Below are 13,740 nucleotides of genomic sequence, written 5' to 3'. Positions count from 1 at the left end.
TCTGTCATCCAAAAATTTTATTTATCCACTAGCCAATCTCTAAATCTTGCAAGTAAAAAAAAACGACAAGAACACATGCTGGAATTCCTTCAAAGAACGAGCCAAACAAGCCGAACGTTTCACAGTTCACGGACCTGGTGATGTTATCTCCCGAGTCATCCTCCCCCAGCCTGTTCTTTTTGTGGCAATCGTCCAGTCTGTGGCTAGCAAGCGCTAAAGCGCGAAATTGGCTTGAATAGAACAGCCAATAAGGCTATGCACGGGCCCCTACAGTTCCAGCTATTCCTTCATGCCACACAATTATGGGCAACGAGGATGGTTTGATAAGCCTGTCAAAAAAGCACGAAAAAATGTTTGTTTCATAAACAATTCAAGTTACTTCTCGAAATAGTCTTCTTGGTCCAGGGATCCTCCAGCTTTTTCATCCCATCGATAAAATAGATTCTGTCAGACTCCGCACATTACTCATTGAGTGCAAGTATAACTTCCTCATTTGATGAAAGTTTTCCCAGTAAGCCAAAGTTTCAAGTTAGGGAACAGGAAGAAGTCACTTGGGGCTAATTCAGGTGAATGGGTTAGATGAGGGACCAATTCCAATCCAAATTCATGCACTTTCGTCATTGTTACCGCTTATGTGTGAGGTGGTGCATTATCCTGTTAATGCTAATGGTCGTATGGCTAGGGCCTCCCGTCAGGTAGACCAGTTTCCTTGTGCAAGTCTTTTTAGTTGACCCCACTTTGGCAACTTGCGTGTCGATGAGGATGAAATGATGACAAAGACAACACAAGACCCAGTCCCTGAGCAGAGAAAATCTCTGACCTGGCCAGGAATCGGACCCAGGTCTTCCATATGGCATTCTGCTGCGCTGAGGACTCAGTTATGGAGGCAGACTTTATCCTGATGAACGAGCCTTTCTTTGCGTGTCAACTGTGGTTTGTTTTCAGCCAATGCAAACTTCAAACGATGCAACAATAAAGCATAATGGGTCCATTACAGTTCTGCCTTTTTCCGAGTAATTTCTGAGGATTATTCCTTGGGAATCCCAAAAACCAGTGGCCATCGCCTTACCAGATGACTAAATAGTCTTTGTCTTTTTTGGTGCACTTTCACCAGCCTTTTTCCATTGTTTTGACTGCCATTTTGACTCTGGTGGGTAATGACAGATCCAGCTTTCATCAGCAGTCACGAATCGGCGCAAAAAGACTAGTGGATTGCGATTAGGCATCGCCCGACATTACGCTGAAATATTGTGCCAGATGTACTTTTTGTTTGCTGTGAACAATCACGGCACCCATTTCGCACACAGCTTCTTCATAGGCAATTCTCCGTGCAGGATACAAAGCCTTCGCTGAGTCGAGACGTCTACAGTCTCAGCAATCTTACTAACTTTTATTCAGAGGTCTTACTTTACTATATCGTGGATTTTGTCAATGGTTTCCTTTCTGGTGACCTCAGTTGGAAGCCAGGAGCGCGCGCTTCATCGTTGATGCTTGTCCAATTACGCTTAACTTCATTAACCCAAAAGTAAATGGTCTTCAATGACGATGCAGAACGTTATTTATCTAATTCTATTTTGAATTGCGTGGCAGTTCAACCCTTAAAATGAAGATGTTTAATAACATCACAAAATTCCGTTGTCTCCATGACACATCAGCCAATTCAGACAGCTGTCAACAATGAACTGCACGCTGTACATTGTTGAAATTCTTTATACGACTCTTGGATCAATCAAACTTACCAAGGATGAAGACACAACAAAAATGTTAAATTCTTTCATGGAAATTTACCAGACTTACCAAACCACTTGCAGTTATTCCTTAATTCCACATTGCTGTGGTCTATTTTGTGTAGACCATCTGCTGGACACCTTCCCAGTTTCTGCAGATAAGTTTCGCTGCCTCATCTACAGGTGCCCATTCACAGGCCGACTGGTGCGCTGACTCACTCACCAACCCCTCGCCGATCCGTGTGACTGCGATTGCTTAGCAGACTCTACCTGCCTGCAGTGATGGAGTTTGGGCTGGCAGGTAGCAGTCAGGGTGGAGGGTGGGGGTAACAGGTAGAGGTTCGCCAATCTTCCACCTGGACCACATACCTGACCACGAACCCATCACCTGCACGAAATGCATAGATCGGTGCAGATCTTGTCGGCGGACGAGCCAACTGGTCGCCCTGCGTATGGGACCTTCGGAACTCGAGAAAGTTGGTCCCCTTATGCTCAACTGGCCATCCGATACAGTGAAAGCTCACTGTGACTCTACTAATTTACCAGCCTAGTACAAAAAGCAAACATAATACAAATATAAGCAGAATAATATTATTTGAGTGGTGTTACGACCTCTGCAGTTGTCTGTGCCACAGTTTGCATATAACACCTGGTATTATAATCAAAAAGATGAAAAATGAATCTAATTATTGTATGATCAAAGACAACAAAAATGAAATGACAGAATGATTCCAGCCTCATGCGTTTCATTAGAACTACTCCTTGTAGGCTTAAAAAATAATCTTCATATTCGTCACGAATTTCTCTGTATGTGTTTGAAGTTCTCTGTGTATATTTGGTAGTGAAGTAATAGATGATGCAGCAGTATCTCACCTCCGTGCCCCTGAGATCACTTCACCTGTCTGTAGGCAATAAGAAAGACACTCCCTCGTGAGTCTAACAGTTCCTTGCCTCAGAATTTCTGCTTAAGAAGTTATGGAGGCACACTGCTGTCATAGTGACAGTTCGTGCCTTCTCAGATTGCATCATCAGGGTTTTAGGACTACACAAACAGTGAGATCATAATAGCGAATGTATTTTCTATAATCATCTTTGCCCTAGACAATCTATAGTTGGAAATTCTTTCTTTTGCGCCTTGGTTGTGCCTTCCTGCCGGCCGGTGTGGCCGTGCGGTTTTAAGCGCATCAGTTTGGAACCGCGTGACCGCTACGGTCGCAGGTTCGAATCCTGCCTCGGGCATGGATGTGTGTGATGTCCTTAGGTTAGTTAGGTTTAAGTAGTTCTAAGTTCTAGGGGGCTGATGACCTCAGATGTTAAGTCCCATAGTGCTCAGAGCCATTTGAACCATTTTTGTGCCTTCCTGGCCATGGCTTCCTGGTGTTTTCCTGTTAAGGAACTGCATCATCTGCCAGGAATATATATAATAGTGGCTTTGTTCCGCCAGGTAAACATTCATGATTTGTGAATCAGTTCAGTTACATAAGCATTCTTTGAAACACCTCCACCCAGACTCCTTCCTTGGCAGCCAAAATCAGCATATAAAATGTTGTAACTCGCGTCAACAACAGCAAGCAACGCAGTACTAAATAACCATTTGTAATTGTAAAATTCCCTCTCACTTGCAACAGAATGCTCTAAGACAATATCCTTCCCATCAATTGATCCCGCACAGTAAATGAAAATGGAGTACTTGGCTGTACACATTTTGTTTTGTTCGCTATTCATCTTCAGTCACCGGTGTGTGAAAGAAATAAGTTGGACTTAAGGTTCCACAAGAGATACGTGCAGAAGAAATGTGCATCAGCAGCAACAACAATGACAACATTGTTCATGGAGTGACTTTGGGACATAAGTCGTCAGCAAATTGCGTGAGCAGCCGCTCTACGAAAAGGCAGTGGACAACACAAAAAATACGACGTTCTCTACAGGGGCGATTCTAGAAGTCGGTCAAGGGGGGAGGGCTAATTGGGGAGGGGGGGAGGGGAATGGAATATGGCATAACAATAGGAGAGTTGGAGTCCTCTACCGACATATTGGTAAAATTTGGTGTTGTTCTATGTAGTTTTTGGCAACTGTTTTGGAGTTCAGGGTAAAAAATGTGTATTAATGAGTAATAAGGCACCTATTTTAAGTTAAATGATATTTATTGGTTTAGGTAGTAAGCTATTTGCCACTCTTATTCTTTTGTTAAAATGCATTGCAGCCTATATTGCAGCCTATATTGCTACATAATTATTAAAAAAAGATTGAATCTGTTGGAGTAATATATTCGCTGATTTCTGAAGTCATTTTATCCAGTGGTAATTTGATACTCCATGGGGCCATGGGGGGGGGGGGGGGGGGGGGGGGAGGGGAGAAGGGGGCTATAGCCTCCCCCCCCCCCCACTTGACATCGCCATTGGTTCCCTATAAGCCAAATATGAATTTTTATAGAAGGGATGTGGCACGGCAGTAGCAGATGCAGAGTTGTTTTCAGGGGAGTGGGAAGTGATTTGAGGAATCGGTAAAATGTAATAATCAGAACTAAAGTAATAGGCTCACAAACATTATAATGACTTTAATATAAAAAACAATGACAAAATGGGACTTACAGAAGACGGCGACGAGGCTTCTTATACATTTCATCCTGTAATTCATCAGTTTTTGTTTATGTATTTTTGTGAATATACATCAAGGCCAGTCCATTTAATCTGTCTACTACCATTGTGCTCCATTAGAGAGTCTTCAATGCTGCATGTGTTGACAACGAACGTTCTGGTGTTACTGTAGTTACCAACAAAGTGCAGAACAGTTTCAGTGCCTTATATGATTGCAGGGGAAAATAATTTCATTACATATATTTGAGGATGTAATAAAATTAGTGGACAATAAGTGAAGTTATTTCTGGTTAAGGGGGATTCTTCTGCACATCTTTATTTCATTGAAGAAAGTGTTTGGTAATGTATCGACATCATTAGGCCACTGATTTGGTTCAAATGGCTCTGAGCACTATGGGACTTAACTTCTGAGGTCATCAGTCCCCTAGAACTCAGAACTACTTAAACATAACTAACCTAAGGACATCACACACATCCATGCCCGAGGCAGGATTCGAACCTGCGACCGCAGCGGTCGCGCGGTTCCAGACTGTAGCGCCTAGAACCGCTCGGCCACCCCGGCCGGCCCACTGATTTGCTTTAGTATCAACAATAGTTGTAAGTTTTCATCTGATATTCGCACACAATTTTTCTGTTAGAACGTATGTATGTTTTTTAGGGTCCTCTTATGTTCTAAACACTTTACCTTGAGCGGGCTGATGAAATAATGTATGAAGGGAAGAAAAACTGAAAGCGTAAACTTCTCTTCAGGACACTCTGTCTCCAAGTTAGGGCGCTGTGTTTGTTTCCTTGTGGCTCTTGGTATCTACAGCTAAATTCTAATAGGTTCAGCCGCATTTTCTGCTTGTTTTTACTGGATGGAAATGTAATCGAAAGTCTTGCACTTCCTTTTCTAGAATCTCACATAAATCAACACATGTATTAAGGTCCATCTGTTTTGATTGTAGTAAACTGGCTAAACCATGTGACAGGCGAAAAACTTGACTAGCTATAACCATTGACACCAAGAATGTCGGTTTCTGTATTGCTGCCAAAAATTAAAGTGCATGGCTTGAGGTTTCTATAGCTGGGAATTCTTGTAGTTTGGACAAAAATTTAATGACATGAGGAAATCAATAAACAACGAAATTGCATCGAGCCTTTCTACCGATCGAATCTCACAGAATGTAACAAGCCTTTTTCTTCTTGCTTTGGCGTGAACCTTCAGCATTTTTTCCCTTTACGGAAAGCTCTGAAGAATGTGATCATTTTGTTTATGCCGCCGAAAGAATTCTTGATTGCAGAGACCACACACTGATCGGTTAAGACCTAAATTTAATGAAGGTTAGCACAATAAACATAAATTGCCTGCACACAGGACTCTTGGATTTTGCAGCACGTCAACTCAATACACCGTTCTTATTTGCTGCCCCATCAATACCGAATATATATATATATATATATATATATATATATATATATATATATGGGCGGTTTTAGTGACATCTCTGAATAATCAAAGAGACTGCGTCTGTGATACACAGTCTCTTTGACTGTTCAGAGATGTCACTAAAACTGCCCAAAGATGTAAACAACCACGCATGAGCAGCGCCTACTAGACGGAGGGGTTCCGACAGCCAATCAGTTCCAGTCATTCCACCAGGAAGGAGGTACACGGTGCGTGTTGTGTGTAGTTCAACCATACCTTGACGGTCAATTCTGCGGTTCGATCGTGTCTGCATTGTTACTTTGTGCCAGGAAGGTCTCTCAACTAGGGAAGTGTCCAGGCATCTCGGAGTGAACCAAAGTGATGTTCGGACATGGAGGAGATACACAGAGACAGGAACTGTCGATGACATGCCTCGCTCACGCCGTCCAAGGGCTACTACTGCAGTGGATGACCGTTACCTACGGATTATGGCTCGGAGGAACCCTAACAGCAACGCCACCATGTTGAATAATGCTTTCCGTGCAGCCACAGGACGTCGAGTTATGACTTAAACTGTGCGCAATAGGCTGCATGATGCGCAACTTCACTCCCAATGTCCATGGCGAGGTCCATCTTTGCAACCACGGCCCATGCAGCGCGGTACAGATGGGTCCAACAACATGCTGAATGGACCGCTCAGGACTGGCATCACGTTCTCTTCAGCGATGGGTGTCGCATATTCCTTCAATCAGACAATCGTCAGAGACGTGTTTGGAGGCAACCCTGTTAGGCTGAACGCCTTAGACACACTGTCCAGCGAGTGCAGCAAGTTGGAGGTTCCCTGCTGTTTTGGGATGGCATTAATGCGGGGCCGACGTACGTCACTGGTGGTCATGGAAGGAGCAGTGACGGCTTTACGATACATGAATACCATCCTCCGACCGATAGTGCAACCATATCGGCAGCATAATGGCGAGGCATTCTTCTTCATGGACGACAGTTGGCGCCAATCGAGCACATCTTGTGAATGACTTCCTCCAGGATAACACATCAAATGGTTCAAATGGCTCTGAGCACTATGGGACTTAACTTCTGAGGTCATCAGTCCCCTAGAACTTTGAACTACTTAAACCTATCTAACCTAAGGACATCACACACATCCATGCGCGAGGCAGGATTCGAACCTGCGACTGTAGCGGTCGCGTGGTTCCAGACCGTAGCGCCTAGAACCGCTCAGCCATCCAGGCTGGCAATAACACATCGCTCGGCTAGAGTGGCCAGCATGTTCTCCAGACATGAACCCTATCGAACATGCCTGGGATTGATTGAAAAGGGCTCTTTATGGACGACGTCACCCACCAGCCACTCTGAAGGATCTACACCAAATCGCCTTAAGCCGTGGGACAATCTGGACCAATAGTGCCTGGATGAACTTATGGATAGTATGCCACGACGAATATAGGCATACATCAATGCAAGAGGACGTGTTACTGGGTGTTAGAGGTACCCATGTGTACAGCAATCTGGACTACCACCTCTGAAGGTCTCGCTGTATGGTGGTCCAACATGCAATGTGTGGTTTTCATGAGCAATAAAATGGGCGTAAATGACGTTTATGTTGATCTCTATTCCAATTTTCTGTACAGGTTCCGGAACTCTCGGAACACAGATGATACAAGACTTTTTTTTATGTGTATAGATTTCTTAATTTTCACAACGATTGTTTGCCCACTGAACGACCGGCAGTGTCAGATGGGTCGCATTAACGCCTGCCTTTAGAGTTGCATATCCTGCCTCAGTTCGGATTCTTAACAGTGCCCTAAATTTACCATCATTTCCATTTGCACCTTCATCTACTGACAGCTGTCTATAGCCCCTGAGCCCTCCCAAAGATAAAACCTCTCGTCCACGAAACATAACAGTACTAACAATAGTGAAAAGCTATGCTCTTTTTTCACTTATTATTTTTCAAATGAATATTTAGTTGAACATTATCTGTCTTCTTTTCAAACCTAATGTAAAATTCTGAGATGAACTGTAGGCTTTCACGTGATACGATGTCTTTCATGATCCCTGAATTCTCGTTTTGCATTTTTCTATTTTGTGAATGGTGTTTTAACTTACGAGCTCAAATGAACGTGTTCCCCTTTCCCTAATTGGATTTCAGGTGCATAAATAACACAGAACTTACAGGAAGCGCCTCATTTGCTTCTAAATACGCTAACCACTGAAACGCTGAAAACCACAGATGTCTAAATTTCACATTTCTTTTTCCACAAGGAAATTTGTGATTTATAGGTGGAACCAAAATTTTCACAATATACAAGGTCGTGCTGCAAAGTAATATTTCCGAATTTTTAAGTAGAAACTCTTAAAGCTTTTTAAATAAAACAACTTTATTAACATTGTACATCTTTATTCTTCATGTTTACACATTCATTTCTAAACATAGTCACCCTGGTGAGGAATACATTTCCCCCAACAAGAGACCAGGTTGCTGATAGAATGCTTGAAATTGTTGGCGGGGCCACAATTTCACTTCTGCTTGCACAACTTCATCACTATCAAAGTGAAATCCTCGAAGTTTTGGTAACAGATGAAATCAGTTGGGGTGAAGTCGGAGCTGTATGGATGATGATCGATGACGGTGCACCAAACCCTCAGAATGTTGCAAATGCCGTAGGAGTCTAAAAAATGGTTCAAATGGCTCTTAGCACTATGGGACTTAACATCTGAGGTCATCAGTCCCCTAGAACTTAGAACTACTTAAACCTAACTAACCTAAGGACATTACACACATCCATGCCCGAGGCAGGATTCGAACCTGTGACCGTAGCGGTTGCGCGATTCCAGACTGCAGCGCCTAGAACCGCTCGGCTACAACGGCCGGCGTAGGAGTCAAAAAAATGGCTCTGAGCACTATGGGACTTAACGTCTATGGTCATCAGTCCCCTAGAACTTAGAACTACTGAAAACTAACTAACCTAAGGACATCACACAACACCCAGTCACCACGAGGCAGAGAAAATCCCAGACCCCGCCGGGAATCAAACCCGAGAACCCGGGTGCGGGAAGCGAGAACGCTGCCGCACGACCACGAGCTGCGGACACGCATAGGAGTCGAGTATGGTCTCGTCTTGTCATGCTGATAGAGTGGGATTGTAGTTGGAGTCACGTTTTCTTCCGTTAGAACTCACGCACCGACGTAGTTACGTTCCACACCGCCATGTTACACGCTACAATTTGCAACCCTCTGGCGGCAGAGGTTTGCAACTTCCGCCAGCGAAGCAGGAAAGTCGACCGAGTAATATGCAGTCCCTCAACCGATATTGAGAACAAAATAAAAATAAAAAATTCGGAGGCATTACTCTTCAGCACGCCTCGTAGTTATTTATTTGCTGATCCTCGCGTCGGCAATTCTTTGAAGAAAAGGTATCTAGTTTTGTCTAGTAATTGGATGAGTATTTTGAATATTAGACGTACCTGGTTGCGGTTCAATAAGTTGTAAGGCCGGCTTCTGTCTGACTGTAGACTGTGTTACATGTAGCCGCCTATCCTGCTTTACGGAGCTGCCAACCCTCGGACTGCCACATTCTGTGATACGTGCACGTCCAACATCTTGTCGCCCACTCGTGGTTTCAACCATTTTCCATAGGTGCTCACAACAGTAGCTGGCGAACAGCCGACCAGTTTCGCCGTTTCCGAGACGCCCATTTGCAGGCACCAGGCCATTACAGTTCCCTTTGTGAAGATCGCTTATGTCCATAGAGTAAATATCTCTGGAGTGAGCATTCACATGCGCAGAACAGATTTTGTATTGTCAATATACATTGCTGGCCTGGTCACGTGTTCTCGGGACGTCGTGTGTTTGTCCGTATAGCGCCCTGTATATTTAGAATGTCACTACATCCCTAGTACAGACGGATTCTTTTCGTACGTGTCGCGGATTATTTACATATGTTGCACTGACATTTTAACATTATCCATTTGATACCGGGAATAAACCAGCTACGTAACTTTTAAGGGCAAGTGATATTGCATTCTGCTTCTTTGCGATAGGTGTCACAGTTCAGATGCACTCGATTTTTGGTAGTTGTCGGCATGATACGGCACTTTATGGTATTACAGAGCCTGACGTACATTTTTGCAGTGATGGTCTTGCAAAACGACTTGACAGTACGCTAGTACTTTTGCAAATGTCCGAAAAACACCGAATTTGCCACATATTATCGATTATATCCCTGCTAATTCGTCCTTTTTTCTGCTATTTCTGCGTATTTATTTTCTCGTTTTTGCGACCTAAAGCACAATTTTTCTTACTGGAGACACTTTGAAGTATTTATTTAACGCATTTTATGTACTTGCTCCCAGTTTATTAAATAAATAGTAGACTGAGTAAGAAGGTGGGGGGGGGGGGGGGGGGGAATGCGATAGGAGAATAAATGTACTGTAAAGCAAATACAGTTGGTCATGTAAGTCAACCCATATAACACCATTAAGGGAAGTGGAAAGTGACACAAATGAAAGAGTTTGGTGACATGTTTACTAATATTTTACGCTCATCTTGACTTTTTGCACGATTGTCATCACAGTTTGTCAAGGTTTCTGAGTGTAAAGATGAAACAGACACCTCCGTGTACAAACCTATGCCAAATAATGCAGAATGAAACACATTTCTCAGTGAAAGAAAGTAGCAAATATGATAACCACAAGTTATATATACGAACCTGACAAAATTTCGTTTTACAGGTGGTTTTCGTGTGGGTACTTTTGGTAGTAGGTGCTGTGGAAAATTAAAAATAGTTCATATAGCATCTACCTTTAGCCACACACATCCAAATTTTTCTCTGTCTAAACATTCCTCTTCAAAGTGTTTTGAACATACTTTGCAATATTTTGTGGGGATAAAATTACTGCTCCTTATTTTCTGGAGCCACATCTTTACTCGTTGTTCATCCTTCGGGAAACTAAAATATAAATCACACATAATCAGTCTCCATGTCCTCGACACACTTAACATGATCTCCTACTGTAACTTTATAGTAAACAAAAAGGTTTGGACACACATATTATACAAAGACAATTACAGACTTCTACTCTATTGGATTTATCTGTCTCCCGTCTTTCAAATTTATATACATAATCGACAAGTCACTGATAAATGCATGGAGGATAGAATTTTCTGAAACAACTAACAATTCCCTTTACTGTTCCACTAGCAAATTTACGAGAGGAAGTGATTGTTTGTAAGCTTTTGTACGAGTCGTAATATCTATTATATAGTCATAAAATCGTAGAAAAATAGTTCTACAGAATCAAGCCTTAATTATAATGCGTCTCGAAATTTTTAAACATATACAGTGTCTCTTACTAATATGATAACTATAATTAGAGCTACTTGGTATGTACCCATGAAAAGTTGCTATCCCTCCTTTCACATATTTTTCTTTGCATCCGTAGCAACAACAGTAATTCACCATCGCTAGTACACTACCAACAAACGGTGAAAACAGAACAAGACTCTTGATATTATAAACTTCAAACTCTGCGGAAAGCACACACGCACAAAATTGTTCAAATGGCTCTGAGCACTATGCGACATAACTACTGAGGTCATCAGTCGCCTAGAACTTAGAACTAATTAAATCTAACTAACCTAAGGACATCACACACATCCATGCCCGAGGCAGGATTCGAACCTGCGACCGTAGCGGTCGCCCGGCTCCAGACTGTAGCGCCCAGAACCGCACGGCCACTCTGGCCGGCACACACGCACAGCGAAGTCCCGAAAACACGTGACAATCCTGGTTTAATGTTGAAAACATGCGCAGAACGCAATGCTCACTCCAGAGATATTTACTCTATGCTTATGTCAGCGGAGTTTCCCCATTCTGATCTTCGCTAGAATATTTCCCTCAAACATGGCTGCTCCGTTCATATATGGGGAGGGGATGGGGGGAAGGCTTTCAATAAGTAATGCAACACTTTTCTTCTGAAAGTAGGTTGGTTTTATTTATGATTCCAGTACCCCACATTATTCGCCAGTCTTTTGACTACAAAACTCTATTTCTCATCATAATCTCCGATCTATGTGACGACTTTAGGCCACCTTACTGTGACAGCCTGTATGCCCACTTAGTACCACTCTACTGGTCGATGTCAGAGCCAACGTCTTGCAGCATCAATAACCTCCCTATCATTCATGTATTGTCTCCTGCGGAGTGCATCCTGCATTGGGCCAAAGAGATGGAAGTCACATTAGGTTTGATCCGGGCTGTATGGTGGATAAGGAAGAACAGACCAATGAACTTCTGTGAGCTCCTCTCAGGTGTGCAGACTGAGGGCTTGCGCTGAAATGGAGAAGAAGAAATTCGTTTTGCGTTTTTGTGGAGAACACGCTGTCAAGTTGTTTCTTCAATTTCCCGAGGGCAACACAATATACAGTCAGAGTTGATCGTTGTACCATGATGGAGGACATCAAACATAATAAACCCTTCAGAATCCCAAAAGGACGTCGCCATGATTTTACCGCCTGAGGCTGCGCCTTCGAACTTTTTCTTCGGAGGAGAGGTGGTGTGGCGCCACTCTATGGATTGCAGTTTTGTTTCCGGTTCGAAGTGTTGAACCCATGTTTCATTGCCTGTGAGAAGTTCGAGAAATAAATGTCACGATCAATCTCGTAACGCGCAAGCAATTCCGCACAGATGGTTGTGATGGTGCGTCACATAAATATTGATATTTTTATCGGTTGTAAGCAGTGAACAATACTGTGAAGTGTTAAGGGGGAACTAAAAATTATTTGTAAACACTTAACGTATTTTATGAACATAATTAGTATAAAAGATACAGTTTATGTTCTTGGAAAAAATCTGATATGCAGCGATAATTTAAAAGTAGCGTCTTTATTTAAAACATGTCTATGAAAACAAAAAAGGATCGCTGAGAGACGCGATTGTACGGCCGAGGAGGACGGACGTACTTTATGGTACAAACACTGTTTTGTTTCGCGATACGGAAGGCAGCCATTGAGTGGCTACACATATTTTACGTAAGTTATTCTGTATTCTGCTAAAATAAACTAATTATTGTTATCACAAAATGAATTTCTTTGTAACAGTTGTCACCTCAAATGGTCGCAGTAGCTAATTATTTTTAATAAGCATTTTTTTCAGTAATTTGTGCTGCGGAAAGCTCATCTTCCGGTGCAGCCTCTGGTCGGCCATTACGCGCCGAAGTATTAATTTATTTTTCAAAGTGTTAACAGTAACTGTAAACGTGTGAGATTTCGTTGTGAGAACCTTTCTAAATTGCAACAGAGATAATTAATTTAACGTTAAAGTTCATTTTTTAAATTATACAGATTCCATGAGTTCAGTAAGTTTTATCTTGGGCGCTCCACGGCAACAATCGAAATTCTCTCGAGCCTTGCTTTGCAATCAATAAATAGAAATTAACAAAATTACATTCAATTCAGTTAACGGCATCTATATCTTAGTCATCACGTTTAAAATCTAAAGTTGGTACATGAATAACAGCGGCCCTTCAAGACCCCGTTTCATATTTACTTATGGACGTAAGTAAAAGTATATATGTATATATGTAAGTATATATGAAGACAGCAACTGTTCTCGAAAGAACATATTACTGTTGTTGACCGTGCAGCTTTTCCCTGGAATAAATGATGACTAACTGAAACCCTCAGCTGCCGACAGGTGTTGTTGATATACCTCGATGTGGACAGCTGAAAATGTGTGCCCGGGACTCGAACCCGGGATCTCCTGCTTACATGGCAGACGCTCTATCCATCTTTTTTTTTTTTTTTAATCTCATTTTGTTCGCTTTTGCTCGTTACGTCTGCTCGGTGCGGACGTCGTAAGACATCCGTTCAAGTTCGTTGATGATCGATTAACTCAGTTTTTTTTATTACAGATGGCACGTAACCCTCTGACCGAACACGCTGAGCTACCGTGCCAGCATAATCTGAGCCACCGAGGACACAGATGAATAG

This window comes from Schistocerca cancellata, chromosome 2 (assembly GCF_023864275.1).
Source record: "Schistocerca cancellata isolate TAMUIC-IGC-003103 chromosome 2, iqSchCanc2.1, whole genome shotgun sequence".
Lineage (NCBI taxonomy): Eukaryota > Metazoa > Arthropoda > Insecta > Orthoptera > Acrididae > Schistocerca > Schistocerca cancellata.
This window is presented reverse-complemented; position numbering follows the sequence as displayed.